The sequence below is a fragment of the Mirounga leonina genome, unplaced genomic scaffold, assembly GCF_011800145.1.
Source record: "Mirounga leonina isolate KUSES-001 unplaced genomic scaffold, KU_Mleo_1.0 Mir_97, whole genome shotgun sequence".
Taxonomy (NCBI): domain Eukaryota; kingdom Metazoa; phylum Chordata; class Mammalia; order Carnivora; family Phocidae; genus Mirounga; species Mirounga leonina.
The window spans coordinates 575,060-602,569 of record NW_023270889.1 but is presented as its reverse complement, the minus strand read 5'-3'; the positions used below and the strand labels follow the sequence as shown (position 1 = coordinate 602,569).

Genomic DNA, 27,510 nt, shown 5'->3' with positions numbered 1-27,510 from the left:
AAAGGGGAAATTAGTAGCCCTAAGCTCACTAATTGGAGCCCCAAAAAATGTTTAAAGAGAGGTATTAAGCTCAAATTATCACCCCAAGAGGCTCTCTCATTTGTGGAATAAAATAAACTTGAAAAGGCATTGAAAAAGAATTCTGGAACAGTGAATCGTTAGGATGTAGTTTGCATGGGGAAGCATTCACTCTGCTTGTGTGTCCTTGTCACTGGACATGTTTCTGTCTTTTGGAGACTCTTTGGATCATAGGTATCCATGTGAAGGGAGCATCATATCCTTTTTTGAGGTCTTGCTCAAGTTCATTCTTAAATGAGCATGTGTGTGTTGGGGGGGGGGATAATGTGAATTCTAAAATATAGAGTATCTCAGACTCTCCACTGAGTCATTTCCTTGTTCTCATTAATTGGCTTAGGCCCAACTACAGAGTGGAACGCTATTTTTATGTATTTGCTCACAACTGAGAGATCTAACATAAGATTTAGACAACACGATTTGGCAGTTTAAAAAAGAGAAAGAGATGCTTTACCGTATTCCATTAAATGAGGTCAACAACATGTTTCACATTTTGAGATCATCTTCACTGTCTACAACATTCATAGATAGGTTAAGAATAATTTGTGGACGAAACAGAGCTTGGAGATAAAGATGATATTCTATCATTTTCCTTCTATCATTTTCCTTCTATTGTATCTTCCCAGGGATATCTTTTCTTCGTACTTGACTTTTTCATGGTGGGATGGATTGAAGCTCTAACAGACACAAGTGCTCTGCAATAAAATGTGACTCACCTCTCTGCTCCATTGTAAAAGTCGTAAAGGCAGTAACTCAAGTGTGTCGCTGACTCAGTAATTGCCCAGCATCATCTTTATTGAAATTATCCAGCAATCTAGAAATTAGGAGTGAAATAACCCATGAAATCATCCTGACCCAGCCATTCTGAGCTAGATTAAGAGAGTCTTTTCTAGGCCCTTTTTCTATCACTCTTTCAGTTTAGTTTTATAATCACTAGGCATGCAACAACTCTGAGCATTAATTTGGCAAATTTCTGTTCCAGCTGGCTATAGTTAAAGCTATAGAGCAGATCACTAAGAGGCACAGCAGATATCCTGAGATGAAGTAGTGTCTATTTTTCAAAGAAATAACAGATTGGAGGCCTGTCTGTGAAAGTCAGGAAAACCCATAGGAAGGTTTAAGGTGGTTGTTTACAAAGTCTGATCTTGTTGGTGTCAGGGGTGGGGTAGCAAGGTTTACACGGGTCAGAATTTGTCCAGGCATTGTGCCTGGGGCAGTGGAGAAAGCTCTGTGTGGATGAAGGAAAGGACTGCCCACTGAGCCGCCTTCTCTCTTCTCGCCATGAATGCTGCGCAGGGCAGGACAAGAAGATGGGAAAAGTGGTGTCGGGGTGGAGGGTGGGCGGGTGGGGAGCTTAGCTTGGTTTAAATGTTTTCTAAGAAAATGCCATGAATCAAATAGCTCTCCTAACTGTTAATGGTCCATGGATTCAGCACGAAGGAAAATCAGAAACCCTTTAGTCCAACATCCCACGGCAAGAGGTAAGTCCTTTCTAGTGCATTATTGAGATGTGAGCAGCTGGTTTGCATTTGAATACCCAGGGGCACTAGCTTACTGGGGAGCCCATTCATTCTAGTCTCAGACGACTATGTTTGTTTTTCATGATCAGGCATAATTTGCTTCTTTGGAGCCTTCATCTGAATAAGCCCTCGGTAAAATTTAGCTCTTACTGTGGTTATTGTCATTGGCTTTTTTTTTTTTCTTCATGAAAAACACCTCAAGGTTATCAAGGCTTTCACTTCTTCTCAAGACTAATTTCTTTGATCGCTTAAACTCATGACTTGGCTCCCAGATCCCTTACTGTCCTGGCTCCTCTCTCTCTCTCTCTCTCTCTCTCTCTCTCTCTCTCTCTCGCCACGTGGTTCACCAGCAGTGATCAACTCTCTTTGACATTTCCTGGCTCAATTCATTCCAAAGAAAGGCCCCTTTCATCTCTCTGCTCTGTGCTTATCAGAGACAAATGCCTAAAACAGAAGACTAAGGTTGTTATTGGTCGACATGGGTGAAAAATATATGTAGGTACATAAAGAAGAGCTAGGTCCCCTGGAGCATTTACATGCTGAAGGAGAGCTGGGGTAGGGAAAGTGATTTAAACTAGTATCAGGGACACAGCAAGCTCATATGTAGAAAGAATCTGTTAATATTAAATAGAAATTATGGAAGATAGCAAGATTTCTTTTTGTATTATTTATTTACACATTGCTGTTTTTTCATCAAAAACCAAAACAAATTAATCTTCATTTTTGGAAGCAAAGCCATTTCTAGATCAAATAAGCTGAATTGTAAAAGAATAAGAGACTCATGGAAGATTAAAAAAAATAGTGTGTTTTTCATTGCAAGTATTAGATTTTTAAGTTGTTCTTGGACGGTCTGTGGGAAAAACAGAGCAGAACCAGATTCTTCTTTCTTGATGCAGGCAATACAAGAATGAAACTAACAAGAAAGTAGAAAGCCCTTCCAAGCTTAATTAAATTATCAGCAGTAAAGGAGTAGTTTCTGAATGGTACTGATACCTGCCCTTTGTTAAGCAACACAAGTAAAGGATGTCCCAGCTAGTAACCTACCATTGCATGACGTAGTTTGCAAGTTATTTTCTTAATATGGGTGATGCGCTTGTGCTAAGTGATCCCTATTCTCTTGGCCGGTTCCTCTCCGTCTCAATGATATGTATTCGCCAAATGGCTAGCTAGAGCCAGATTTGTTACGACTAGTACAGGGCAACTGAGACCTGAAATTGCTAGTGGAGCAGAAGATGCTGGCTGTGTCAAAAGCTAACCTTGGGTTGGGGTCATGGGCATGGGGAGGAGAAGGCATAAGCTGGAAAAGACTGCTCACTGCAAGTGAGTCGGCCCAGGGAAACTGATATTTATTTATTTTATTTTATTTTATTTTTTTAAAGATTTTATTTATTTATTTGAGACAGAAAGCACGAGAGGGAGGAGGGTCAGAGGGAGAAGCAGACTCCCTGCCGAGCAGGGAGCCCGATGCGGGACTCGATCCCGGGACTCCAGGATCATGACCTGAGCCGAAGGCAGTCGCCCAACCGACTGAGCCACCCAGGCGCCCCGAAACTGATATTTATTAATAGGGCTATTTATTGCAGTACAAAGATTAGTTTTACCTGGTGCTCCTAGACGAGCAGTCACCAGGGTCTAGAGTCATGCTCAAAATTCAGGAACATAGTCCATGGGAAGCAAGTAGGCAAACTGTTGCAGCAGACATTGTTGGCTTCCATTTATCCCTTTCCTTTTTCCTCAGAGGACCCTGATTTTGTGTGGGTATCTCTCTTTTTAAAAAGCAACCCTCGGGGCGCCTGGGTGGCTCAGTCGTTAAGCGGCTGCCTTCGGCTCAGGTCATGATCCCAGGGTCCTGGGATCAAGCCCCACATCGGGCTCCCTGCTCTGCGGGAAGCCTACTTTTCCCTTTCACACTCCTCCTGCTTGTGTTCCCTCTCTCGCTGTGTCTCTCTCAGTCAAATAAATAAATAAAATCTTAAAAAAAAAGAGAGAGAGAAGAAGAGAGAGAAGTCTGCCCTGGGTCCTTTTGAAAAGGATTGTCCAGAGATACACATACAGGGAAAGAGAATTTGTCATTCTACTAGGCATTATCACCTTTGGATGTGATGGCTGGAACTGCGGCGGTCATTTTACAACATGAGGGGAGCTAGCTTGAGGATAAAACCCACATGTTGAGCACGACTGAGCAGACAGATGACAATACCTGGGGTCTGAGGCTAGACCTGAAACACTGAATTAACCTCAGAGCTACCTGTGAGGGAGTGAATGGTCTCCAAAATTTGTATGTTGAAGTCTTAATCACCAGTACCTTAAAATATGACTACATTGGGAGACAGGGGCTTAAAAGAGGTAATTAAGGTCAAATTAGGTCATATGAGTGGGCCCCTAATCCAATCTGACTAGTGTCTATGTGAGAAGAGGAGATTAGGACACAAAGAAGAAACACCAGGGATGCAAGTGCGAGCCAAAGAGAGAGGCCTCAGAAGAAACCACACCATCAACACCTTGATCTCAGACTTCCAGCCTCCAGGACTAGGAGAAAGAAAACATCTGTTGTTTAAGCCACACAGTCTGTACTATTTTGTTATGGCAGTCCTTGTAAACGAATACACTGCCCTTCCTTTGGCCTGCCTTTGGCCTTTGGCCGTACAATTTTTCTGTTTGTTTGAGTGGGGTTTTCTGTTCTAACAGAGTTGTTGAAAACACATGTGGAAGACCCTGCAGCAATATTTTTCCATTGCCAGTGGAAGCCAGTCTGAATATGGGAGATGTAGCTAAAACACTGAGGGCTAGAGCACTGTAGAGGATCATCTTGTATACCGTTGTAAACACAGGGAGTAGCAGGTCATTAGTAATCAGGAGGAAGCTAAAGATGTCAGGGGCGTGGTGGTATTTTAATATTTTTCCAAATGCCAGGGTAGGGCTTTGGTCTCTGCTCTCTCAACCTTCTCATAACTGGACCTGATGATGGAGCCTCATGAGGATATGGTTAGTGGTCAAAGGACAGAATGAAGCTGACTGTCCATGCAGAGGTTTAGACTGATCACTATGACCTCAGCTAACCTATCAAATTAACTAGCAACAGATGAAAAACGAATTTTGACCAGTTTCAGGGAATGAGAATTTATAAAGTCCTAGGTAGTAGTTAGAATAGGAGAGCATAAAACCTACTCCATTTTACGGGTCTCCCCCTACTAATTTAGGTTACCCAAATTCTAACTTCAAAGCAGGAAGTTGGGCAACCACTGGATTAAAGACAGATCCACTGCCAGCATGTGAGTATGGTACAGCTTACATATACCCAGGCTTAGCTCTGAGCTATGAAATACATGTTTCTCTCATGACTAATGCAGAGTTGTGTTTGTTGAACCAACTTTATTTTTCTAGATAGTAGTTGTCAGGTTGACCATAGCCACATTATTTCAAGCTTTCAGTGCCTTGATTCAAATAGCTCCTCTTTGTTCTTCCTGCTTCCAGAATATTCCCTTCTAACCCATTCTGCTCCCCAGTGAAGCTTCCTAGGATCACTTTGGTTGTTTCTTCCCTCACCTCCAAAACATTCACGTGGCTCTAAAACTATTGAAAACAACCTTTAGTGTAACTGCCCAGGCTGCAGTCCTATATTCCTTCTCTGAGAGTTCCTTTATCCCAGAGGTGAGCCCCGGGAGTCATATTAATTCAATATGGCATCAATTCTCTCATTGTACTAGGAATGGACATGCAGATTCTCTCTCACAGAAATTTGGAATTGGAAGTCAAAGATGCTGGTAGCTTCTGCTGGCCAGTTGGACTGAGGAGATGTAAATGTGTGAGTTGTGGGCTGAACTGTCTTATATATTCATGGGGAAACAAACAAACAAAAAATCTCTTTTGCAGAGGGGAAAGGATGAGAAGGATATGCAGAGATAAGCCAAGGTGAGGAAAGGACATGAGTGGGGCGGAGTTGTAGGCTCCAAACTAGCAAGCCTGTGCTCTAGCTCCTGAGAGCTTTTCATTCCTGGTTCCAAGCCTTGGGGAAACCCAGTTGCCCACTCTGCCACTGGGCTCCTCCAGGTCCCTTTGTTTTTAGGTGAACTCACTCCTTTTGGCTTACACTACTTTGAGAAGCTTTCTGTTATTTGCATCCAAAACCATTAGGGCCAAGGTAACGGTAAAGTCCTAAACTTTTGGCTTGATATTCAACATTATCCACAATTTAGCCATCCTATATGGTTTTCATCTCTATATCTCTCTGCCGCCCTACATGGTACTTCATTCACACCAGTCTCCTTTCTTTCCTCCTCTCACACCTTATACATTTTTGCTTGTTTCACATCATTTCTTCTACCTAAAATGCTCTCCTTCTTCTTCTTGGACTACTTGGACCCTGCACATTTTTAAAGGTCAATTCAAGTTTGCCCGTCTGTGGAAACTCTTATACAAGCTTCCCCGCTCACAACAATGTCTCTTTCTTTTAAACTTCCATAGTGCTTGTTATTTCTGTTTTCATGTAACAATAGGTTATGGTAATGAAGAAAAATACGATGAAACACCTTGATGACAGAAACTCTAATATTCAAATTTGGAAATAATATGGGAAACCAAAGGCTATATCCCTGTCAGATATGTCAGAACAAGAGAGTAGTGGCAAACATTATGTTTAAGTATTACCATTAATAAAATAACATCCAATCTGTTGGAAAACCTGAAATGTGCATGTTCCTATGATCTTATTTAGCTTAATCGGCGATACCTACATTGAATGTGATAAAACAATTAGATGAGAGGAGGTAGAGATGGAAAAACAAGAGGATGTGAAAGAGAAGATGGACACTGAGGTATTGGAGAAGATGGAGATTGTAGGGATAGGCGCTGATAGGACAGGGAGGATGGAAAAGAGATGAGGAGATGTGGAGGGTCTTTCTTCCTCCTCCTTGCCTTTCAGGTAAAATAAACTTTAACCCTGACTTTGTCACTAGCTCCTCTCTCAGAAAGGGAAGGGGAAGAGAAGTTAAGAGGGGGAAGTAAATAAAGAACAGTAGGATGATAAGGAGGATAAGAACCACGGCCTCCCCCAGGGGAAGGCAGACTTAGAATCCCTAGCCTCCAACCCAGGGTGGCATATTACAGTCTTTACGACAAGATTTAACCTCTAGTGACAGATTAGTATCTTTAATAATGAACATGTGAATTCTTATAGCCCTGCCTACTCAATAGCATTCACTCAAAAAATATTTATTGCACTCTTTATTATCAGATGGTTTGCTAACATATGAAGTAGTCACACTCGTCTCTCATCGCCTATTATAGAAACCCACAACCACCATCTGATAACTCTGGCAATAAACATCAGTTAGCCATGGCCATGTTGATGAGGCTGCCTTTTTGAGTCACCATTGACCTTTTGTCCATGAGAGCCTTCCCCACCCCGTCTGCCTCTGGGGTTTTCCAAGGCTGATGCTCCATGATTAGTAGCTGGGCTTGGGTCCTTTTTCCTCTGTACCTGTTCCCAAGAGTTGGTTAAGATAACCAACCACATGAGCTTGCTTAGATAATCTCCTGGTTGCCATCTAGAGACAGCACTGTAGCGTTTGAAGCCCAGGACATATCACACTTTGTGTCTAGGAGCTCTCCTCTGACGTCTTTATTCAGTTATCAGAATATCCAAGGCAATCTGAAGGGGAAAAGATGTTACACACCGGTGTCAGTCCTGTTCACAGAAAGGCGAAAAGATCACTACATTGCATTTCTTTCTTCCAGTCTAAACCCATATGGAGACCAACTCTTGAACCAAGCATTGACCTTGAGTAACCCACAGCCTAATGGGAAAACCACCTGGAGAATTTATAGATCATATAGATAAAAACTAACTTCTTTGTCTGTGGAACAACTTATACAAATAGAAAGCTACCTTCTCTATCAGCTCCCCGTTTCCCCCTCCCCATATTTTCCTCAATTTTTTACTTCATTGTATCTTAGAGGAGGCATTAACTAGTGTTGTAAAGGAAGGCACATTGGCTCTGTGCATGTGTGTGTGTGCGCGCGCACGTGTGTATATGAATGTAAGACAGAAGTGTTCTGATTTAATGGTTCATTTTTATTTTTATTTTTATTTTTTTAAAAGATTTTATTTATTTATTTATAGGACAGAGAGAGACACAGCGAGAGAGGGAACACAAGCAGGGGAAGTGGGAGAGGGAGAACCAGGCCTCCTGCCGAGCAAGGAGCCCGATGCAGGGCTCGATGCAGGGCTCGATCCAGGACCCTGGGATCATGACCTGAGCTGAAGGCAGACGCTCAATGCCTGAGCCACCCAGGCACCCCTAATCGTTCATTTTTAAAAAAGTAAAACCTCTCTCTTACCCCAAACCTATGCTCCTAGATTCTGCTCCATTTAATCCCTTCAGATTCCAGCCAAACATATAAAACCCATTTCTTAGCCTTTCTTCTCTCACCGGAGATGTTTGCATGTGCTGCTATTTGGGAGGTATCTTTCATTCAGGCTCTATCTCTACGTGTGGGATGAACAAAGAGCATCTCCAAGGGTCGCACATGTTATGCGCCATCAGGGTGTGTTGGAAGCAGTCCTGCCTTGCCTAATGCCCAGCAGAGCCATTTTTTTCCTTAAGTGGACACATTTATGTTCTGTTTTTACTCCACCCTCCATCAAGGTCACAGCACCCCCAGTGGGTGCTAACTGTTACCTTGAGGAAATAAGAGTTCTGGGTGCTTCTTTGAATTTTCAGTTTTGTAGAATTGGGATGCTGAAGAAGCTGAGCATCATCCCTCAAGTCGTACCAGATTTGGTATGATTTTAAGCTTCTTTAACTGGAGGATTTTAGCTGCCAGTTCATCTAATCGAGTTTCTATGATTCACAGTCCAAATCCAAGTCACAGTTCCATGATGAAATAAGAGACTATTTTTTTTTCCCCAAGACTCAGATACCACAGATATGACTGAAAGGTTCATGGCTAGGGCAGTTCCATCCTGTCACGTGTCGACCGACTCAGCCTGGAGCTACAGAGCAGGGAATTTGGGGTTCAAAGAGGTATTGGCACGGCATCTAACCCATGCTAGCTCTTTGGCAGGTATTTATTAATTGACTAATACAGTCTCAACACCAGATGTCATCTTTTAAGAGTCTCATTTTCCTTCCCATAGATTGTGAATCCATGTTTCATACAAAAAAAAATTGTCAATTACAGAGTGCCATCAATTATTTGAAAAATAAAGTGAACCCTCCCTCACGGACTGGCTACGTAATTTGTGGAGCCCAGTACAAAATGAAGATGCAGGAATCCTTGTGCAAAAATTATTAAGAATTTCAAGATGGGGAGTGCCTGGGTGGCCCAGGTTGTTAAACCTCTGCCTACAGTTCAGGTCATGATCCCAGGTCCTGGGATTGAGTCCAGCATGGGGCTCCCTGCTCAGTGGGGAGCCTGCTTCTCCCTCTCCCTCTGCCCACCCTCAGTTGTGCTCTCTCACTCTCTCTCTCTGTCAAATAAATAAATAAATAAAATCTTTTTTAAAAAAGAATTTCAAGATGGGAAGTACAGAGCATTAAACTGAATGTGGGGCCCCTTCCCTGTATAGATGGAACCCTGTGAAGCAGGTACTAGATCCTCATCTGCTTACCATGCATGAGGGCCTATAGTTACCAGACCCTGGATCTCTTTTTGTCATATACATCTGCTCGCAGCAACCATGAACTTCTGGGAGGTTTCTTAACTTGCTTAAGATCATATGCAAAAGACCATATACAATGCCAGTTTTTTCCCACTAGACAGAATGTAGGGTCACTTCTGAACAATATTGTCACATATACAGTCTTGTACGATTTTCCCTCGTCGAATTATGTGGATAATAATCATTCACCCAGACTGAGAACTTACAACGCGTCAGGCAATGTTCTAGTTGTTTTACATGTATTTACACATGTAATGCCCAGCAGTGCATTCATGCAGCTTTGGTTGGGATTTGGCAGAAAGTGGAAAGCACAACTCCAAAGATGAACTGAAGAGATTTTTAATGAAGGGACTGCTGTCAGAGGTGTAGATAGGATTAGAGAGACCTTCGAGGAATACGGATACATCTGGAACCAGCAGGAACAGGAAACTGTTTATGTCCCAGGCTGGAAGGAGCAAGGAAAAAGGACAGAGTCACATCTTTAGCTATGGCAGACAGACTACTTATTAAGTGCTATGGCCATGGTCAAGGCAGACAGCCTCTGTCCAAATCCCAGTAAGGAGGGATGGCTGGAGGACAGATATTCCAACCCCCTTTCTTGGTGTCCTCAGATCTCCTGCTCAGGGCCTCCCTGTGGCCTAACCCAAGGGAGCCGAGGAGCTCAAGTCTCTAGAGGTCGGCCTTCTAAGACATAGAGCAGATACAGATACAATTATCCCCATTTTACAGATGATGAAAGGAGACAGAGAGGCTGAGGAACTTGCTCCAAATCACACAGGTACTAAGTAGCAAAGCCAGGATTCAAATACATTAAGTCTCAGTGCAGAACTGACACTCGACACTCAGAAGCACTCGACACTATTGTTCTAGGACAGGTCCACAAATGGCCCAGAAGCCCCTGCACGTGGCAATAAGTGATCTGCTACCAGACTCGTGAATTTGGAACATCATAATCAGGGGAAACTAGCCTGAACAAATAAAACGGAATTTTAATTATTATAAATGTGTGCAATTGGATTACGTTCAAGGTGAAGAATAATCAGGATGAGGGCAGCAAAGCATCGCCAGGGAAATGGTTTTGGGGGATTTAGTCTTAAGAAAGGAGAATAGTGGTTTGCTGTTAATGGCATTAACTTCAAAGCAAATAAGCAATTCTGAAACAGAGTCAAAAGCACTTGAAAAGTTCGATTTCTTAAATAGGGCGCATATTCTTCCCCAAATGATATTCTTTGTAGCTTGTTGAGATCATGCATTAGTTCAACGAGGACGTGTCAAGAGCCTCCCGTGTGTCCGGTGTTGTTTTAGGTGCTGGGATACAGCCGTGGACACAACAGATAAAATCTCTACTCTCAAGGCACTTCAACTCTAGTGGCAGGAGACAGATAATAAACAACGAATAGATACGTGCTAATGCTACGAAGGACACAGTAAGGACAGAGGGTGATGGGAGAGGGAGGCAGACACTAATATCAAATATCGAATTATCGCGAACACCCTCTCCGACAAGGAGACATTTGAGCAGAGAACTGGAGGAAACCTCTGTGTCCTTAGCTGTGCGGTTGTGTACCGTCGACCAGTTACACTGAAGAGAATGTTAGATCTGGAAGGAACCACAGGGATGCTCACCTTCTATAAAGAAATTGATGCCCAGGGGTCAAGTCCTTTATTCAGAGCCATATTATAAATAATTATGAATGAAGGTTGTGAAGGTTGTGCTAAAAATCACATATTGGGATTCTCATTTTCTTACTTAACAAATATTATTGGGCCCCCTTAGGTACCAGGCACCCAGTCTCATGCTTTTTGCACTGGATCCTCTTGTTTGCTGATTCAGAATCAATTTCGAATTCATGAGCTTTTATGGTGACTGAAGGCTTAGCTCCCTCGAAGTATGGGTTCCCTTCGTGTGATGTGTCCAGATGCCCTTAAAGAGAAATAGAAGTCCCAGTAGCTGTGGCTGGCAGAATGTGACTTATAAACCGCCTTTTCCCCCTTCTTTCAACTGATTTATTTTCTTTTTTGTAATTTGAAAATTAGACTCTGGGGCTCAAGTGAGCTGGTTAAAAATCATACTCTCTCCTTCAGATTTTTTAACTATAGTTCTAAAAAAGTGCTTCACCACAGAGTTGTTGTCCTAGCGTGGGAGGTGGCACAAAGGGAGGAGAATTCCGGCAGGAAGAGAGCCAGGACGTTCAAGCTCAAATCAGAGGATGAAGTTGGAGCCTCAAGGGAGAAGCAGTGTGGGGATGCGACACAAGCCATCCCTGGGGCGATACACCAAATTCAAGGTACAAACGTAGGAAGGGGGTCAGTGGCCAGAGTGAGGGGACAGAGATGCGGACAGAGCCTGGGGGAGGTAGCTACAGGGGAGAAGGGAGACAAGAGGTTCAGCCAGGCCAGGTGGCAGGACCAGAGCAAAAGCTAGCGTCTCATGCCCAGAGGTGATTCTCATAGATGCATATCTCCAAAAGCTACATGCAAGGCCCAGGTTCTACCTCTTGCCGGGTTGGCAATTATGTTTAATATAAACTCATTTTAAATAACATCTTAAACTTTAAAAATCCTTCACACAAACACACTCTCTTATTTAATCAGTAAGATAATGAATGGAGGTATTATTTTATCCATATTTTATGGATGGAAAAATTAAGGTCCAGACAGGTTGAGAAATGGACCCAATGTGTGATAATGAGTCATGACAGCACAGGGACCAGAACTCAGGTCTTCCAGCCTCCATCTCTTATATAGTTTTGACTCAGACTACACGGCTATGTGATGGGAAGATGGAAAGGAGCTAACATCAGTGACAAGTCTAGGAACTTTAGACCAAAGATGTGGGACTTGTCCTACAGTGGGAATTCATGTTTCTTCTTCTTCTTCTTCTTTTTTTTTTTAAAATTTATTTGACAGAGAAAGACACAGCGAGAGAAGGAACACAAGCAGGGGGAGTGCAAGAGGAAGAAGCAGGCTTTCGGCTGAGCAGGGAACCTGATGTGGGGCTTGATCCCAGGACCCTGGGATCGAGCCCCGTGTCGGGCTCCCTGCTCCCTCCCTGCTCCCTCTCCTTCTGCTGCTCCCCCCTTCTTGTGCTCTCTCTGTCAAATAAATAAATAAAATATTTTAAAAAAGAAACAGTAATTTGCCTATGTAATTTCCCCCCCTTCTTCTCTGGGAGCCAGTCACTTTAGTTGCAAAGGAAGATAACGTTGTGGCTTTGGTCCTTAACTTGAAGCATTCAACCTGGTTGAACTTGAAAACAGCCAAGGATCATCTTTCCCTGGGCTCTATCATGTGAAGCCCCACATTAGTTTATATGGTCTGAATGTAGATCCCAAAGGAGAGGACTCACCACTTATTGCTCACTTTGGCCAAAGCTATTCTACACACTTTAGAACCTCCCATATAGGCTTCAATATGACCCTACCTAGGAGATACTATTATTATCCTCAGATAAGGGAACTGAGGCATTGGGATGATAAGTAATTTGACCCAAATCAGACAGGTTATTGCTGCCCCACCCTTAGATTCCCAGCACTCATGGCTCCCATTTACAACAGCAGCTTTCTACTGGAAGCTCTCGGGACTCTCCACCTGATGCCTTATTCTGGCCACAGGAGCAGCCGTGGCCCAGGCACCAGGGCAGGTTGGAAGTTCCAGGGAATGAATGGCCCTCGGATAGATTTCAACCAATGAAACTGGTGGATAAAGACCCCAGCAAGCTTTCCCCTTGAGTGGGACATTCTGTAGCATGCTCCCTTTATATGGTCTCCAAGGTCCCCACTGGGATGGAACTGCATCTGCCCATAATGTTAAAATGCTCACTTCACAGGTGTTTGCTGCTTCCCACCCATCTATCACTCTCTAACTGATGCTTTCTGATGTCATCTCCTACAGAAAATATTTCCACTCGAATCTTTGTCATGGGATCTATTTCTGGAGACTCAAACCAAGACAGTTGGTTGAACTGGAAATGGTCTTAGAAAACAGACCCACAAGTGGATCTGGAACCTGAGAGTTCACTGGGCAGAAGGTAACGAGAATCCTTTTTGGCAGTAAGTGAGATGGTGAAAACCCTTGGTGCTGGAGAATATAGACTCTCACCTGTGAAGGACTGAGATGGCGTACTGGTGGAAAGGGATGCCCCGGCTCATGGGAGAGTTCTAGCACTTGAGAGAGTTGGGGGCAACAGTAACTACAAAGATTGGGGAGTTGGTTGTCTGTCGTTGACTGCGGTGGTAACTCTGAAGAAAGAAGATAACAGGTTCATGTCAGTGAAGAATGAGAAGGTCAAGGGTCCTCCATGCCGGCATAGGTAGAGAGACTCCCATCTGCTGCAGTTGGAGGGCAGGCTGCTGAAAACTAGACCCCTGATTTGGTTGTACGAATGACAGGGATGGAAGCCACAGCATGGGTTTCCTCTCTTCGAGGCCACCCCAGCTCCTGCTGCACCTCAGTGCCTGACCTAACGATGGAGGCTGGGGCTGAGCTCTCAGTTTTGTACCGTCCCTCGAGGAGTCAACTTAGTGCTGGTGGAAAGTTGATTATGCTGGCCCGTCTCCCTCAGAAGGAGACAGAGACTTACGCTTACTGGGGACAGATTTATCTTCCTTGTCTACAGAGCCTCTGCCAGTACCTTGCTCCAAGGACTCACAGAATATCTAGTTTACCAACATGGGAATCCACTTAGTATCACCTCAGACCAAAGAAGCCACTTTACAGTGAAGTCAAGATGATGGTTACGCAGCCACCGGATCTACTGATTCTACCACCCAGCACATCATTTGGAGGCTGCTGGCTTAGTAGAATTTTGGAATGGCCTCATAAACACTTAGCTGAGTTGCTAGCTGGGAATCACATGCCACGGACTTGGGACACTGGTCTTTCAGATGTTATCCAGCGCTTGGCCCCGGGAGGCAGGATACTCAGATCCAGGCAATAAAAGCAGTAAGTGGCCCTCTCACCATCATTCCTAGTGACCTACTTGGGGAGATGGTACTTCCTGATTTTGCAATTTCAGTTTCTACTAAAGATTCCGGTTCCTGAAGTGAGTGGGAGGTGGGAGGAATGTCCAAACAGAGGAACATCATCAGGGTGTCACTAAATCCAAAGTTACATCTGTCACCTGGTCATTTTAAACTTCTTGGCTCAGTGGTCCAGCAAGCCAAAAAATTTTCCAAGTTTTTATACTGGCAGGGATAATGGACCCTGATGATCCCAAGGGAGCAGGCTTTCTTCTGCACAGTAGGAACAGGAAGAAATATGTCTGGGACTCATCTGGGTCCCCCCCTTGATGCTTCTGTACTATGAACTGGCAATTGCAGCAACCACAGCCTGATTAGGACATGCAAACCTGTGGGTTAGACCCCTCAGGGGTGAAGGTCTAGCTTATCCCACTGGGCACACAACGTACATCAGCAGAAGGACTGGCTGAGGGTCAGAACCCAGGGTAGGAGTAGAGGAGCCAGATAATGATAGCAGAGTTCGAGCCTTAGGTCTTCACTGCAATAGAAGGGACTGTAGCTTGTCTTACTCATATGCTTGTTAGAAATTTTTTTTTTCCTGAAAACTGTAACCAGCCACCTTGAAAACTCAGTGACAAGATAGATGCATGAATGGATCTGTGTGTTGACAGGGGTGGACTATAGCAGATGCTGCTGGTCCTGCACTCACATCCTCTCAGTGCCCACTGGTCCTGGGCAGGCAAGCACGTCCCCACTTTTGCCCAAGGGCTTCTCTGCCTCGAAATTCCAGGGAGCTCACAGGCTAGAGGTCAGCCCTCAACTAATGAAGGATGGGAGTCGGTAGATAAATACCCAGCTTCCTTGCCTCTCAGATGGGACGCCTTGAAGCATGTCGTCTCAGAAGAGAACCCCAGACACCCCTAGGGAGCCTGCTTCCTAAGCACATTACATGGTCTGTCTTCCCTTTCCTGCATCACCTCCCCACTCCCTCACTGATACTTCCTTTTTTTTTTTCCTAAGATTTTATTTATTTATTTGAGTTAGAGAGAGAGCATAAGAGCGGGGGAAGAAGCAGATTCTCTGCTGAGCAGGAAGCCCAACATGGGGCTCAATCCCAGGACCCTGAGATCATGACCTGAGCTGAAGGCAGACGCTTAAGCAACTGAGCCACCCAGGCACCCCTCACTGATGCTTCCCGATGTTAGCTCTCAAATAAGCCACTTATACCCAAATCCTTATTTCAGGTCAGCTTCCAGACAAACTCAAGCTCAGAGTGGCTGAGTCAGAATACGAGTCCTGGTAGTTTGGCCTCAAGAGTCCTTGCCTTTAACAATTACATGTGAATTAAAGAATTACCCCATAAATATAAAGATGGCAAAGAGGAAGAAAAGAATCCAGATATCTTTAAAAGCAGTCCCCAAATCAAATAATTCTATCTTCACAAAATCTTATGGCCAAGTGTGATTTTTTACAGAATAGGGCTTCATTTGGTATACATCTCTGTGGGAGAGTTGGTGGACACTCATCTGGATGTCTCTTTTCTTTCTTCTCTTTCTTTCTTTTCTAGTGAGATGTGAATCTATCCATCTAACATTTTATTTTTTTTCACATTTGAAAAAACGTGATTGCAGGACACTCCAAGTAGAACTCCCTACCCCTCCAAAAAAAAAAAAAAAAGGGTAGATGTGTAAAACAAAATTGTTTTTCTTCTTTAATTTTTTCTCCCAACCAAATGAAATGTTGTCTCTGACACAGAGCAAAAATCTTGACTTCCTCCACACCCAAAGTGTCATTAGGATCTCTGTGAATTATCTTCAGCCTCAGAGAGAGGAGAAGAGATGATGAAGAAGCAGGAAAGGCTCCCTTGTCCTATCTCCTCGAAATAGACCCGGGGAGGCTGTGGCATTCTTCTTCTCTGTCCTCCCTCTGTCCTCTGTCCACCTCTTTCGAAGTCTTGCAGTCCAGTTTGGAGTCTGAACTGGGCTAAACAAAAACCACTCTGAAGAAGAGGAGGCGGTTCGGCCTGGGGACTGTGGTGGGGATGCGGGCTGGCGTGTCTGTCGGCTCTGACATGGTTGGCACTTTTTGTTGGTATCAAAGGCCACTTCTTCAGAGGCAGCTGTTCACAGGTGGCTGGAGGCAGTGGGGTCCATCATGCTGCTCGTGGTGTGCATATCGAGCCCCAGTATAGATAGCCTCCCCAGCTGACCAGATCCCAGGTGACCTAGGCTGAGCTCTTCAGTAGACCATGTGGTTCTGGATTCCCTGGCATTTGAGCATGACTCAGATGCTGTAGGGGGTCACTTTCCATATCCAGATCCTTCCCAATGAACAGATGAAGGACTGGGTATCCTTCCAGATGACCAAGGCTGAAGGCATTGACTTAGCTCTTCACAAGAGTCTTGGGAGAATTTCAAGCAATTAGGGACCTACTATTGTACATTAAAATTTTAAATTAGAGTTTTGGTCAGCAAAGAGGAACAAGAACAAAACACTGAATTGACAATGGCTTGGGAAGAGGTTTGCACTTTTCTTAGAGTGGGAGGCAGCTGTCCGTGAGTCACTACATCCAGAATCTGAGCTTTGTGGCCTGGATCACTAAGACCGGGCCAGCCTGATGGGTGGAGGTGGCCTGGTGGGGTGTGAAAGTACAAAGCTGCACTCTTGAGTCCGTCACTGGATCACCTCTTGGTTATCTCATAGACTGAGTTGGCAGGAAAATGTATGGCCCAACTCGGAGACTGGGGGCCTGCTTTGAGTCCCAGCCACACCACTACTTGGTATGACTTATCTTCTCTGGGACTCAGTGCCATCATCTGTAAAAGGGGGACAATAATTCTCTCAGTCAGCCTCCTAGCAAGAAACAGATACATTCTCAACTTGAGAAGTTTAATAGAGACTTGTTGCCAAAGTGGGCAGGACTAGGGGAAACCAACAAGGGACAGTGAAGCACCCCAGAGCTGGCAACACCGGGGAGCCAATGCTGCCCCTAGGCCATGGGGTGTCACCAGAATGGAGAGTAAGTACAGATTTGCCTGCAGGGAATTTTCGGTGGAGGAACACTGCCGCTGTCATTGTATAGGCCTGATGTTGTTATGCCCTTCCTGGATGTGTGTGCCTCCTGCTGGAGTCCCCAGTGGCTGAACCCACCTGGGATCCAGAGTGCAAGGGAGCCAGACTGAAGCTATCCTTAACAGCTAGCTTCTGGGGTACAAAGCAGAGTACAGAAAGGCAGAGAATGGCAGATGGGCAGACAGAGACTATCCAGCTCAATCCTGATAGGATTGTTGTGAGGATTAAAGAAGTTATGGTATAGAAATTCTTAGAGCAATGCAGGCACATAGTAAGCACTGTGGAATAGTCCATTACTATTATTATATCCCTAATATTTCTCTGTTCCCCTTAGCATCCAGCTTGTTGCAGAATCTATGGAGCCATTCCTTATGTGTCTAGCACCAGCCTAGCTCCTGCTTCCTGGAGAATCTCTCTGCCAAGGCCAGATGTCTGCTCCTCATCTCTGGGACATTGCTCTTACATGACAGTGTACCTCTGCACATGGGCCCTGCATTATCTCTGAGGCCAGGAGCACTGGGCATGAGCCTCTGGTATGTTGGTCCCATCTGGATAGTCTTTCCTTCTCACCTTATAAAGTAAATCTCTTCCAGATAGGTAAGCCCAAGTCCACCCAGTTGAGGCTGATGAGATGGTAAGCCTACACTTACTTCCTCTCTCCTTATCAGTTAGCTATTGAGGGTCGAAAGTCTCCCACTGTGAGTCCTACTCACTTGCCGAATTGAATCTTGCCACCTACCTGCTCCAGAGCTCAATAGTAATTTACATTGCTACCATCTACTGGATATCTTAATTATGGGCCAAACAGTATGTAAGAAGTCTTACATATTTTATGACATTTAGTACTTAACAGTAACTCTGTCAAGTATTAGTGTCCCCATTTTGCAGGTAAGGAAACAGAGACTCAGAGGTTTCACTTACACAGTGAGGAGGTGGCAGCATCCAGGTTAGTCTCACTCCAAAGGCCTTTCCACCACACAATGATGTCAATGGATCCACTTGAATCATGCATTTTCTTCTAAGATTTTTCTAGCCACAAAATACATGTAAGCAGAGGAAATGAACTTTCTGTCTTTGAAAAGCCTATTATACTAGTGGAAGAAGAGATTCACACAAATGGAGCAGTTTGAAAATGTTCCATAGGTGTGTCCAACCAGGTGCTAAATGGAGGATCACAAACTCTACATGCTGGGGGAGCTCCGAGAAAGGGAAGAATATGAGGAAGAAGTAATGGAGAGGTGGGGCTTTGATGGGGAGGCGCTCTCTGCAGAGAGAGATGAGGAACGTCCATGGAGAGGGGGTCAAGGGAGAAAGAGAAGGTAGGCAGAGAGAAGGCCAGCCAGTGGAAGAGAAAACCGATCTAACCAGAGGAGAGAGGTCTAGGAAGTAGTCAATAATAGGGATAGTGGATAACAAGGAGGTTGAGAAAGAAAGAGGAAGTCTTGAGAGCTATGAAGAAGAATTTAGACTCAATGTGGAAGCAAAGGACCTCATGGTAGTTGTGGAGGGTACTGGCAAATGAAAGAAGAGTGTTGGGAAGGTGGAGACTTCAGGAGTAAAAGAAGGGACTGAAGGGAAGAGAGCTATTAAAACATGCTTGAGCAAAACACCAAGGACTGAGACAAAGAGAGAGAGAGAGAGAGAGAGTTGGAGCCTCCCTTCCAAAGAAGGACTAGCTGGACTTGGTGAGTAAATACAGTGGAGGAGGACGACTTCGTTTGTTTCCATCATGGTCAGTAAAGGAGATGGGGCACAGATGGGGACAGTCATCTGTACATCCTGTGCATTTAAACAACCTGAACAGAGGTTCCCTAAAAGGAATAAACACTGCCCCTCTGATCAGAGAAGCAAAATTTACCTTTTGTTTTGCTGGGGAAGGGGGATATTAAGTTTTATGAAAAGCTCCTAGATCTCCCCTTCTGATAGTTCAGAAAAGTCTTTGAGTAAATGTCTCTCACCTTAAAGGTTCCCTCTGTATGTCCTGAGCTGTGTGTGCCTTTGGGTTGGGGGTTCAGGAGCCCAGGAATGGGTAGAAGGAGGGTCCCCCCTTTCCATGGGGGAGTTGTGTCAATGTGTTCTTGCTGGTCCAAAGGAGAAATCTAAACAAGCCTAGTTTGTTGTCTTGTTAAATCTTGAGGAATTCAAAATTCATCCTTATTAATCAACCAGTCAAAAACTATTTACTCATTGAGCAAATGTCTTGATCCCCTTTGACCCTGGAAAGGATTTGTACTCATAGCTTCCCTTGGCCTAGGTTCATTAAAATATACACTTTCGTTTTTGTTAAGATGTCTAAAGAATCGTTTCCAGTAAACTGTTGTACCAGTAAATTGTGAACGCCATGATCTTCCCATGAAGATCTTATATTTCCTTGATGTCTAGTCCTTTTGTTAATGTAGGTGCCTCTTTGCAAAGTAAATAATTAAGTAAATTAATAAAATAAAATAATAAACTTCACTTCTCTGAACAAGGAGGCAGTTTTCATTTCCTTCGGGGGAAGCCTCAATTCAAGTTGTTAAATGCACATGATTTATAAATAACTCTTCTCCCTACCTATCCCCCTCTTCCTTATTTATTGAGCACCAGATGAGAGCTGGATTTATTTGTTCTTACAAGCCTTTTAAATATTTCTCTCTATTTTATACAAATTAAGGGAAACTGTTAATCTGCCTTGAAAGCAAACAACATATTTTAGTTTGAAGTATGCCTCATGTTGTGTGACATTTCTTCCAAAGAATTTTGGGGTGTGTGTGTGTGTGTGTGTGTGTGTGTGTTGGTGGTGAGTGGGGGTGGGGTAGCAGGATTGGGCAGAGGAAGGGGAGGGCAACATAAAGTTTTCTCAGAACCTGATGTGGTGAGTACGGGACATCAGTTCTTGAAGAGATAACAATGCTCACTTTAAAATGATTGCTCCCATGTAGTCTCTATCAAACTTTTAAAGAGGCTTTACAAGACCAGACATAAAGAGGCATTTCCTGATTAGCTGTCAGGAATACTATGTGTCTACAGACATGAATCACATCCCCTGTTTGTACATTCCATTTCACAACAGGAACATGAGAAGCACCCGCCCAGTCCTTACCAGCTCCAGGGAGAAGGGGGAGCTAACTAGCCTCCCTCCTGTGGGATGTTGACCTGAACGCCATGCTCATCTGGGCTGAGACAGAGCCTGGCACCAAGACCAGAAGAGATTGGAATCTAGTTGGTTCGATGGCATGGATAGCCCAGTCAAGAAACTCAGCTCCATGGTGAAGAGAGGGCTGTGGATATTCCCCATGTACTAGGACTTTTGAAAGCACCTGAGTCATTGGACTCAAGGAACATGACCAGTGCTAACTCTTCTGTCAGAATTAGCCACCTGTACTCCCCTTTGCTCCTTTTCCAACCAGATGCTGCCATTTTCCTTTCTTACTTTTTTTTTAACTGAAGTATAGTTGACACACTATGTTACATGAGTTTCAGGTGCACAGCATAGTGACTGACAAGTCTATATGCTATGCCGCACTCACCACAAGAACAGCTACCATCTATCACCCTACAACGCTATTACAATACCATTGACTATATTCCTATGCTGTACCTTTCACCCCTGTGACTTACTATTTGCTTTTCTTATTTTGCATGCATGATGGATGGTGGAGCAGCTTCCTATTTCAACAGGAAGGGAATAAAGAGCTCCTAACCAGACTACAAACTTATCTCAGTCTCATGCTCACTTTACGGCTCCTTCATTTGTATGCATTGCACTGTTTTCCATGCAAGTTCTGAATCCACTGCTTCCTATCAATGAGCAGCTATTGTGTATGCCTTCACCCCTGGCTTACTGGTTTGGATTTCTGATCCACCATTTTGGCAGGATCTCTGGGACAGTGTGCTTCCTACTACTACTTGCCTACCTGTCTCTCTTTCCAAGGATCCTGGGGCTAGGAGCAGCAGAATTGTACCCATCCATAAGGCCAAAGGGACCAGGGAAGGAGAGGTTACTGGAACCTGGAGGGGAAGGGAGTATTGTAGAGCAGGCCACCTGGAGAAGAGTAATGGTGTTTTGTTGAGGAGAGAAGAGAACTTCTCCTCTTCTCTTCCCTTCTCATCAGCTGGTGTCCCATTGGCCAAACCCAAGAGAAAGTCCAAGAGCAGAGGAATCCCGTCAGTGTAGTAACATTTACAATTTCCATTTTGGAGACAAGAAAATCAGACAGTTTAGGTGACTTTTCCAATTCGTAAAGCTGGAAGTTGAATCTAGACACATGTGACTCTAAACCCATATTTGTTAACCACTACACTAGACTCTTGATCTATAGGATAAGTTCTTGTTTTAATCTTCAAATCTGATATTTTAACTCCTTGCCCACCTGCCTCATTACAGAGTCCAATTTGCATAGAACCTCAGAACCTTCTACAACTTGTGACTATGTCTTGTTCTCTGGATCCTGCCCCCCACCCTCAACATTACCTTGATTCTCCTTGTCTTATTAACTAAATATCTGTTCACGAACACCACTTGTATTACTAACATTTCCTATAGGAACTAGACAGTTCTTCTTTTTGGAATCAAGGGTGTGATACACCCAAGTCATAGGGTTCCCAAGTATCCAACCAAATCCCATAACATGAACGTGTTTTCCTGCCAGAAGCTAGGTGTATGCTGGCTAAAACCAACAGATAGAATGATTAACCTTAAGAAAGAATTCCAAAGATGAATAACTATATATTTGGAGGTGTTTGTTGTTACATTATTATAATGGTGAAGCATTAGAAGCAGCACGATTGTCCAACAACAGGGGATTGCTAGTATGGGTGGCACTCATTAAATACTGGTGGGGAGAGCTTTAAGCTCCCCTAGCCCATTTCTGGGTTCTGATGGAGATTTAGGGCATCTTTCTTTCTTCTTCCTTCCTTCCTTCCTTCCTTCCTTCCTTCCTTCCTTCCTTCCTTCCTTCCTTCCTTCCTTCCTTCCTTCTTTCTTTCTTTCTTTCTTTCTTTCTTTCTTTCTTTCTTTCTTTCTTTCTTTCTTTCTTTCTTCTTTCTTTCTTTCTTTCTTTCTTTCTTTCTTTTTTCCTTTTTAAAGTAAGCTCCATGCCCAGCATGAAGCCCACTGAAGGGCTTGAACTCATGACCCTGAGATCAAGAACTGAGCTGAGATCAAGAGTCAGATGCTTAATCAGCTGAGGCACCCAGGTGCCCTCCCATCTTTTTTTAAGTAGGCTCCACACTGATAAAGCTTTAGGGCACATTTCTGGACAAAGCTCATAGGGATGCATTTGGGCTAAGAGGGAACAGTTAAAAACTCTTGTTCATCCTTTGGCCTTAGGTGGAGGGGGGAAGGATTAGGCCAGTTGAGAGCTGTTTCCTCTTAGGAGGATTCCCTGTCCTGTGAAAACCTAGCCAGACCAAATTGCGGCCCAGGGGAAAGGAGTAAGTGGTTTGGGAGACTCTGCTGTGGGCCTGAAGGACAAAGTCTTTCCTTTGGGATATCTTTAGTTGTTTCTTTTCACCATCAGATTGGTAAGACCTGGCGGGTTGAGAAAAGGGTGTGACCCAGGGAAAAGTAGGTAAGGATGACTTGATTTTCTTTTAGTATGGCAGGGAGTAGAGGATTAAAAGTCGGTGACTCACACATGTCCAGCTCAGCTCACTCCAGATAGGGGTCTGAGGCCAACACAGAGTACAAAGTATTCCTTTGCCCAGAGTGGCTCATCTCAACACTTTCCTAAAGCAGCAATTCTCCAGGCATGATCCACAGCCCTTGGGGGGTTTCTGGGACCCTTTCAGGAAATCTGCAAGCTCAAACCATCTTCATAATAACACTATGATGTTATTTGCCTTTTTAATTGAATGCTGCAAAAGCAAAGGGAACTGAAGTGCTGGCATGAATCAAAGCATTGGCTTTATGCTTTAATACAGTGTGGTATTAAAACACTATATTTTACCAGCATAAACTCACAATTTAAAAAAAGAGCCAGCTTCACATAAAAACATCTTTTTAATATTATGTGTGATGCAATGGGCAAGTAATACATAAAGCATTTCTGCTGCAGACCTAAGTACACTGGTTGTTATTTTTAAAAAAGTGCATTGCAATTGTTTGAGTTACAAGCTGAACTAACATTTTTCATGGCACTTCGTTTTTACTTGACAGAATGACTGACAAACTATAATTATTCAGGTTAGAGCATTTGGCAGATGTTTTTTCCAAAAGTGAATCAAGTGAGTCTATTAGTTCAAGGAAAATAACTAATATCATGTGTTGCTAATAAGATTCAAGCTTTTAACCAAAAGATAGATTTTTGGAAAGCTTATGTTAGCACTATGAGCTTGAACGCTTCCCAACACTTAAAGACTTTTCTGATAAGTCAGTGGTGATATGAGCAAATGTGATTTTTAAAATACTTTATAATAAAATGTGTCAACATTAGGAAGCTCTGTATAGCTCAGTGAACAAATATCTTCCAACTGACCAATGCATGATGTTTCAAAATCATGCATGAATCAAAGATCCATTCCAAGTGCAAATAGACAAATAGATTTTAATGTAGCAGATATGAAAAGTTCATTGATATTGTTTCAGATTCCACATTGCAACTAATCTTTAAAGAACTCCCACTTGTCAAGTTTTGGGTAACAAATAACATCTGTAATTATTTGAAAAGGCTATTAAAATAGTCCTCTCTTTTCCGATTCCACATCTGTCCGAGGCTGGATTTTCTTCATATACTGCAACCAAAGCTATATATTACAACAGATTGAATACAGAAGTTATGAGAATCCAGATGTCTTTTATTAAACCAGACTTTAAAGAATTTGCAAAAATGCAAAACAATGCCAGTCTTGTCACTAAATTTTCTTTTGTTTTGGAAAGGCTGGTCACTTTTTCATAAAAATATGTTATTTATGATAACGTGTAATGGAATTGTAATTATTATTTTTAATAAATATATATAAGCATTTTAAAAAGTTCAGTTTTAATTACGAAGCCAGTAAATATTGACACATACAACCCACACCAACAAAGCTGCTCTGAAGTCTTCCATCATGTGTAAGAGCATGAAGAGGTCACAAAACCCAAGGTTTGCAAACCATGGAGCTAGCGCAGTTGGTGAGCATGAGATGGGGTGGCCTGGGCAGCAATGCCTGGCTGCTCGATGTTTTAGGGATTCTCTCCTGCCTTCTCTCACTGCCTACCTTTTAAAGAATATAATACAAGCCTAATAACTAGCCTTATGAAGTTTTAAACATATTATTTTATAAAACAAAAAATTTTTAAAGGTCTTACTTATTTACTTGAGAGAGAGAAGGAGAGAACAAGCGAGCGAGAGAGAGAGCATAAGCAGGGGAAACAGGATCCCCGCCGAGCAAGGAGCCCAATATGGTGCTTGATCCCAGGATGCTGGGATCATGACCTGAACCAAAGCTAAATACTTAACCTACTGAGCCACCCAGGCGCCCCCTATAAAGAAAAATGTTTAAAGCAGAATGCAAACCTATGTGTAGAATATGACTGTCACGACTATGAATTATGTACCTACAGGCAAGGACAGGACTTTGAAAACTGAGAAGCATAATGTTAGGATGGTGGAATTATGCTGGATAGATTTTCTTTGATGTTATTATAATAATTGTTTAACAATTTCAAAAAGTCTGATTAAAAACATTCCTATACATGACAGCATCATTTTTCCAGGAGATTTGAAAAGTAACAGTTCTCTAAGTTTTCCCCCAGTTGGTTGTAAAACCAAACTGTTAACTTGATGGTGCCAGGAAAGTCTCCACACTGTTTTGCAAGAGGGAAAATTTCACTTCTTAGACTGTCCTGAAGGCAATGGTCATGGGGACTGTATTTCTCTCCCATGCCTCTTGAAGGATGTAGGCAGATTGCACAGAGGACCCTGGGGACGGAGGGTTGAGCTATCTTTGAACGTGGCTACTGAGCAGGAAGCAGTTAGCACCTGGCTTTGTTTACGGTACCCTGACCCGCTGTTCACTGCGGCCCAGAGGAGAGCTGGACCACGTCCACCAGTGACAGTGAGCAAAGTTACATGAAGCTGCCTGTGAATGAAATTTCCAGGGGCTGCATTCTCTGTACACAGAACAGAGAACAGGAAGGACAGGTATACCATAGGCCACCTGGCAAATGGCTGGCTGCACCCCCGGGAGCATGGCCATGAGCTGGTGAACTCCCTCCCAAGCTAGTGGGAGCACCTGAGCCACAGGAGTACCTGAGTCGGTGGCCTGTCTGGGTCTGCCTTAAGAGGAGAGGTGGACTATGATGCTTGCTTGTAAATATGACGTGCTTTTTCTTTTAGTTCAACGATTTCATTCATTCATTCAACACACTGAGTGCTTACTATGGGGTTATCTGTTCTAGGGTCTGGGACTATAGGAGGGAACAAGGCAGACAATCTCACCCTCCTGGAGTTCACATTCTAGAGGAGAGACACAGAAAATCACTAAAATAATTAAGTAAAATGATAGGATATTGGATGGTGATAGGTGCCATAGAGAAAGATAAAGCAGGAGGAGGTGGGGGTGAACATGCAAGGGTGGGTGTGAGGGTCTTAGGGAAGCCTCGCTGAGAAGGCGGAATTGGAGCAAAGGCCTATTTGAGGTTATTGTAGAAATTAAAAATAAAGGTATAAAACGACAACAGAAAGTACCTACTCTCCCATTTTACCACTGTTACTTTGTTGGCATTCTGTTTTCTCTGCATGTATGAACAGAGAGATTTCTTTCAAAGGTAGACATGGGCTTGGATGTGCGGGCATGGAGGTCTTGTTCCCTCACTTTGCTCTGCATCCCCAGCAGCTTCCCATGTTGCTTACCAGATCCACACCCTTCCTTTAAGCCGTCACAGAAGATGGGGGAGAGTTCAGCATAATGGGGAGCTCAGGGTCTCACCCCAGTTCTGCCCCTTTGGTGAGCTCTCTGCGTCCCACTTTCTTCGTCAGTAAGATAGGATAGAGGATTTAACTGATGGGGTCCTTTGAGAGGAAGGGAGTGATTTCATACGCATGAAGCAGGCTGTCTCTGGAACTCAGACGAGAGATGGTGGCTTGAACTGGAAGGGGGGCAAGGGAGGTGATCAGAAGATACCTGATTCAGGGTACGTTACGAGGACAACTGCTGGGCTTGGGCACAGGGGCGCTGTTGATTTAGATGGGGGAGGCCAGGAACACACTCTGGGGGGCAGACAGGTGGGTAACTCGCTTTGGGCCATATTAACTCTATTATCACCACCCTTTGTTCTCAATGCCATCGCCTCAGTCTAGGCCTTGTCCCTTTAAGACCAGACTATGGCAACACCGTGTGCCCACAGGACCCCTGCTTCGAGCTCCCCTTCCGGCTAATCCCCTGCTGTGGCTCTTCGGTTCCCTTCCTTGAATCCTTGGATCCTCCTGTCTACCACCCTCCTCCGCCTCTGTCCAGCTCACCTGTCGCAGCAACATACAAGTACCACCTTATACGAAAAGCTCTTTCCCTTCTGAATTTTGATACAGATTAGGTGCCTCATTCATTTGGTTTTTAGCATGTTACTCACTTTTCCTTTTAAAAATGTGTTTTTTTCCTCCTGCTCTTCCCTGAGCCCTTGCTGACAGAACCCTAAAGATGGGGACAGCATCGCGCACCGCAAGGGCAGTGTTTGGGGACTTGGGTGAGGCAGGTAGGGATTAGGAGGGGCTCTTAGGGGACAAGAAAAACAAAGGAAAAACTCCCCACACCTCATGGGAGCTGTGGGCTGGCTCAGAACAGCACCTGATTTATGCCCAATTCCAGGAAAAATGCCAGGCCCCTTTCCAAGGGACCAATAGGTTTTTTGTTGCTGTGATACCTGGAGGCCATTTTGCCTGGTGTGTCAACTGTCCAAAGTGGGAGATGGCTGAGCAGCTGCCTTTGAGATCGTTGGCTACCTGTCCTCATTTCCGCCCCCCACCCCGCCTTGATCGGGCCTCAGTTGGGCTCTGTGGCAGAACAGAGGTAGACCCACCCCTGCGGAGCTCCTTTTAGGTCATCCCTCTGCCTTTGTATAGGACTCAAGCTGCTCTCTTTGGTTCTGGTGGCCCACCCCTGTCTACTGGTAATTTGATATTGTTCATCCCCCAGGGCCTAACCGAATGTCTCCTGATGGGCCTTGCCAGGACCTGAAATTATTTTATTAGTCTCTTCTTTGGGTCAAACTAAGTATAAGATTATGCATGCCATTGCTCAAATGGATTTATTGTAT

The 27,510-nt window shown here is 44.0% G+C and overlaps 1 pseudogene; it reads left to right on the top strand.

The window, feature by feature from the left end:
* Positions 1-1,491: 1,491 nt before the first annotated feature.
* On the top strand, positions 1,492-16,592 carry LOC118006505 (annotated as a pseudogene).
* The last annotated feature ends 10,918 nt before the right edge of the window (positions 16,593-27,510 follow it).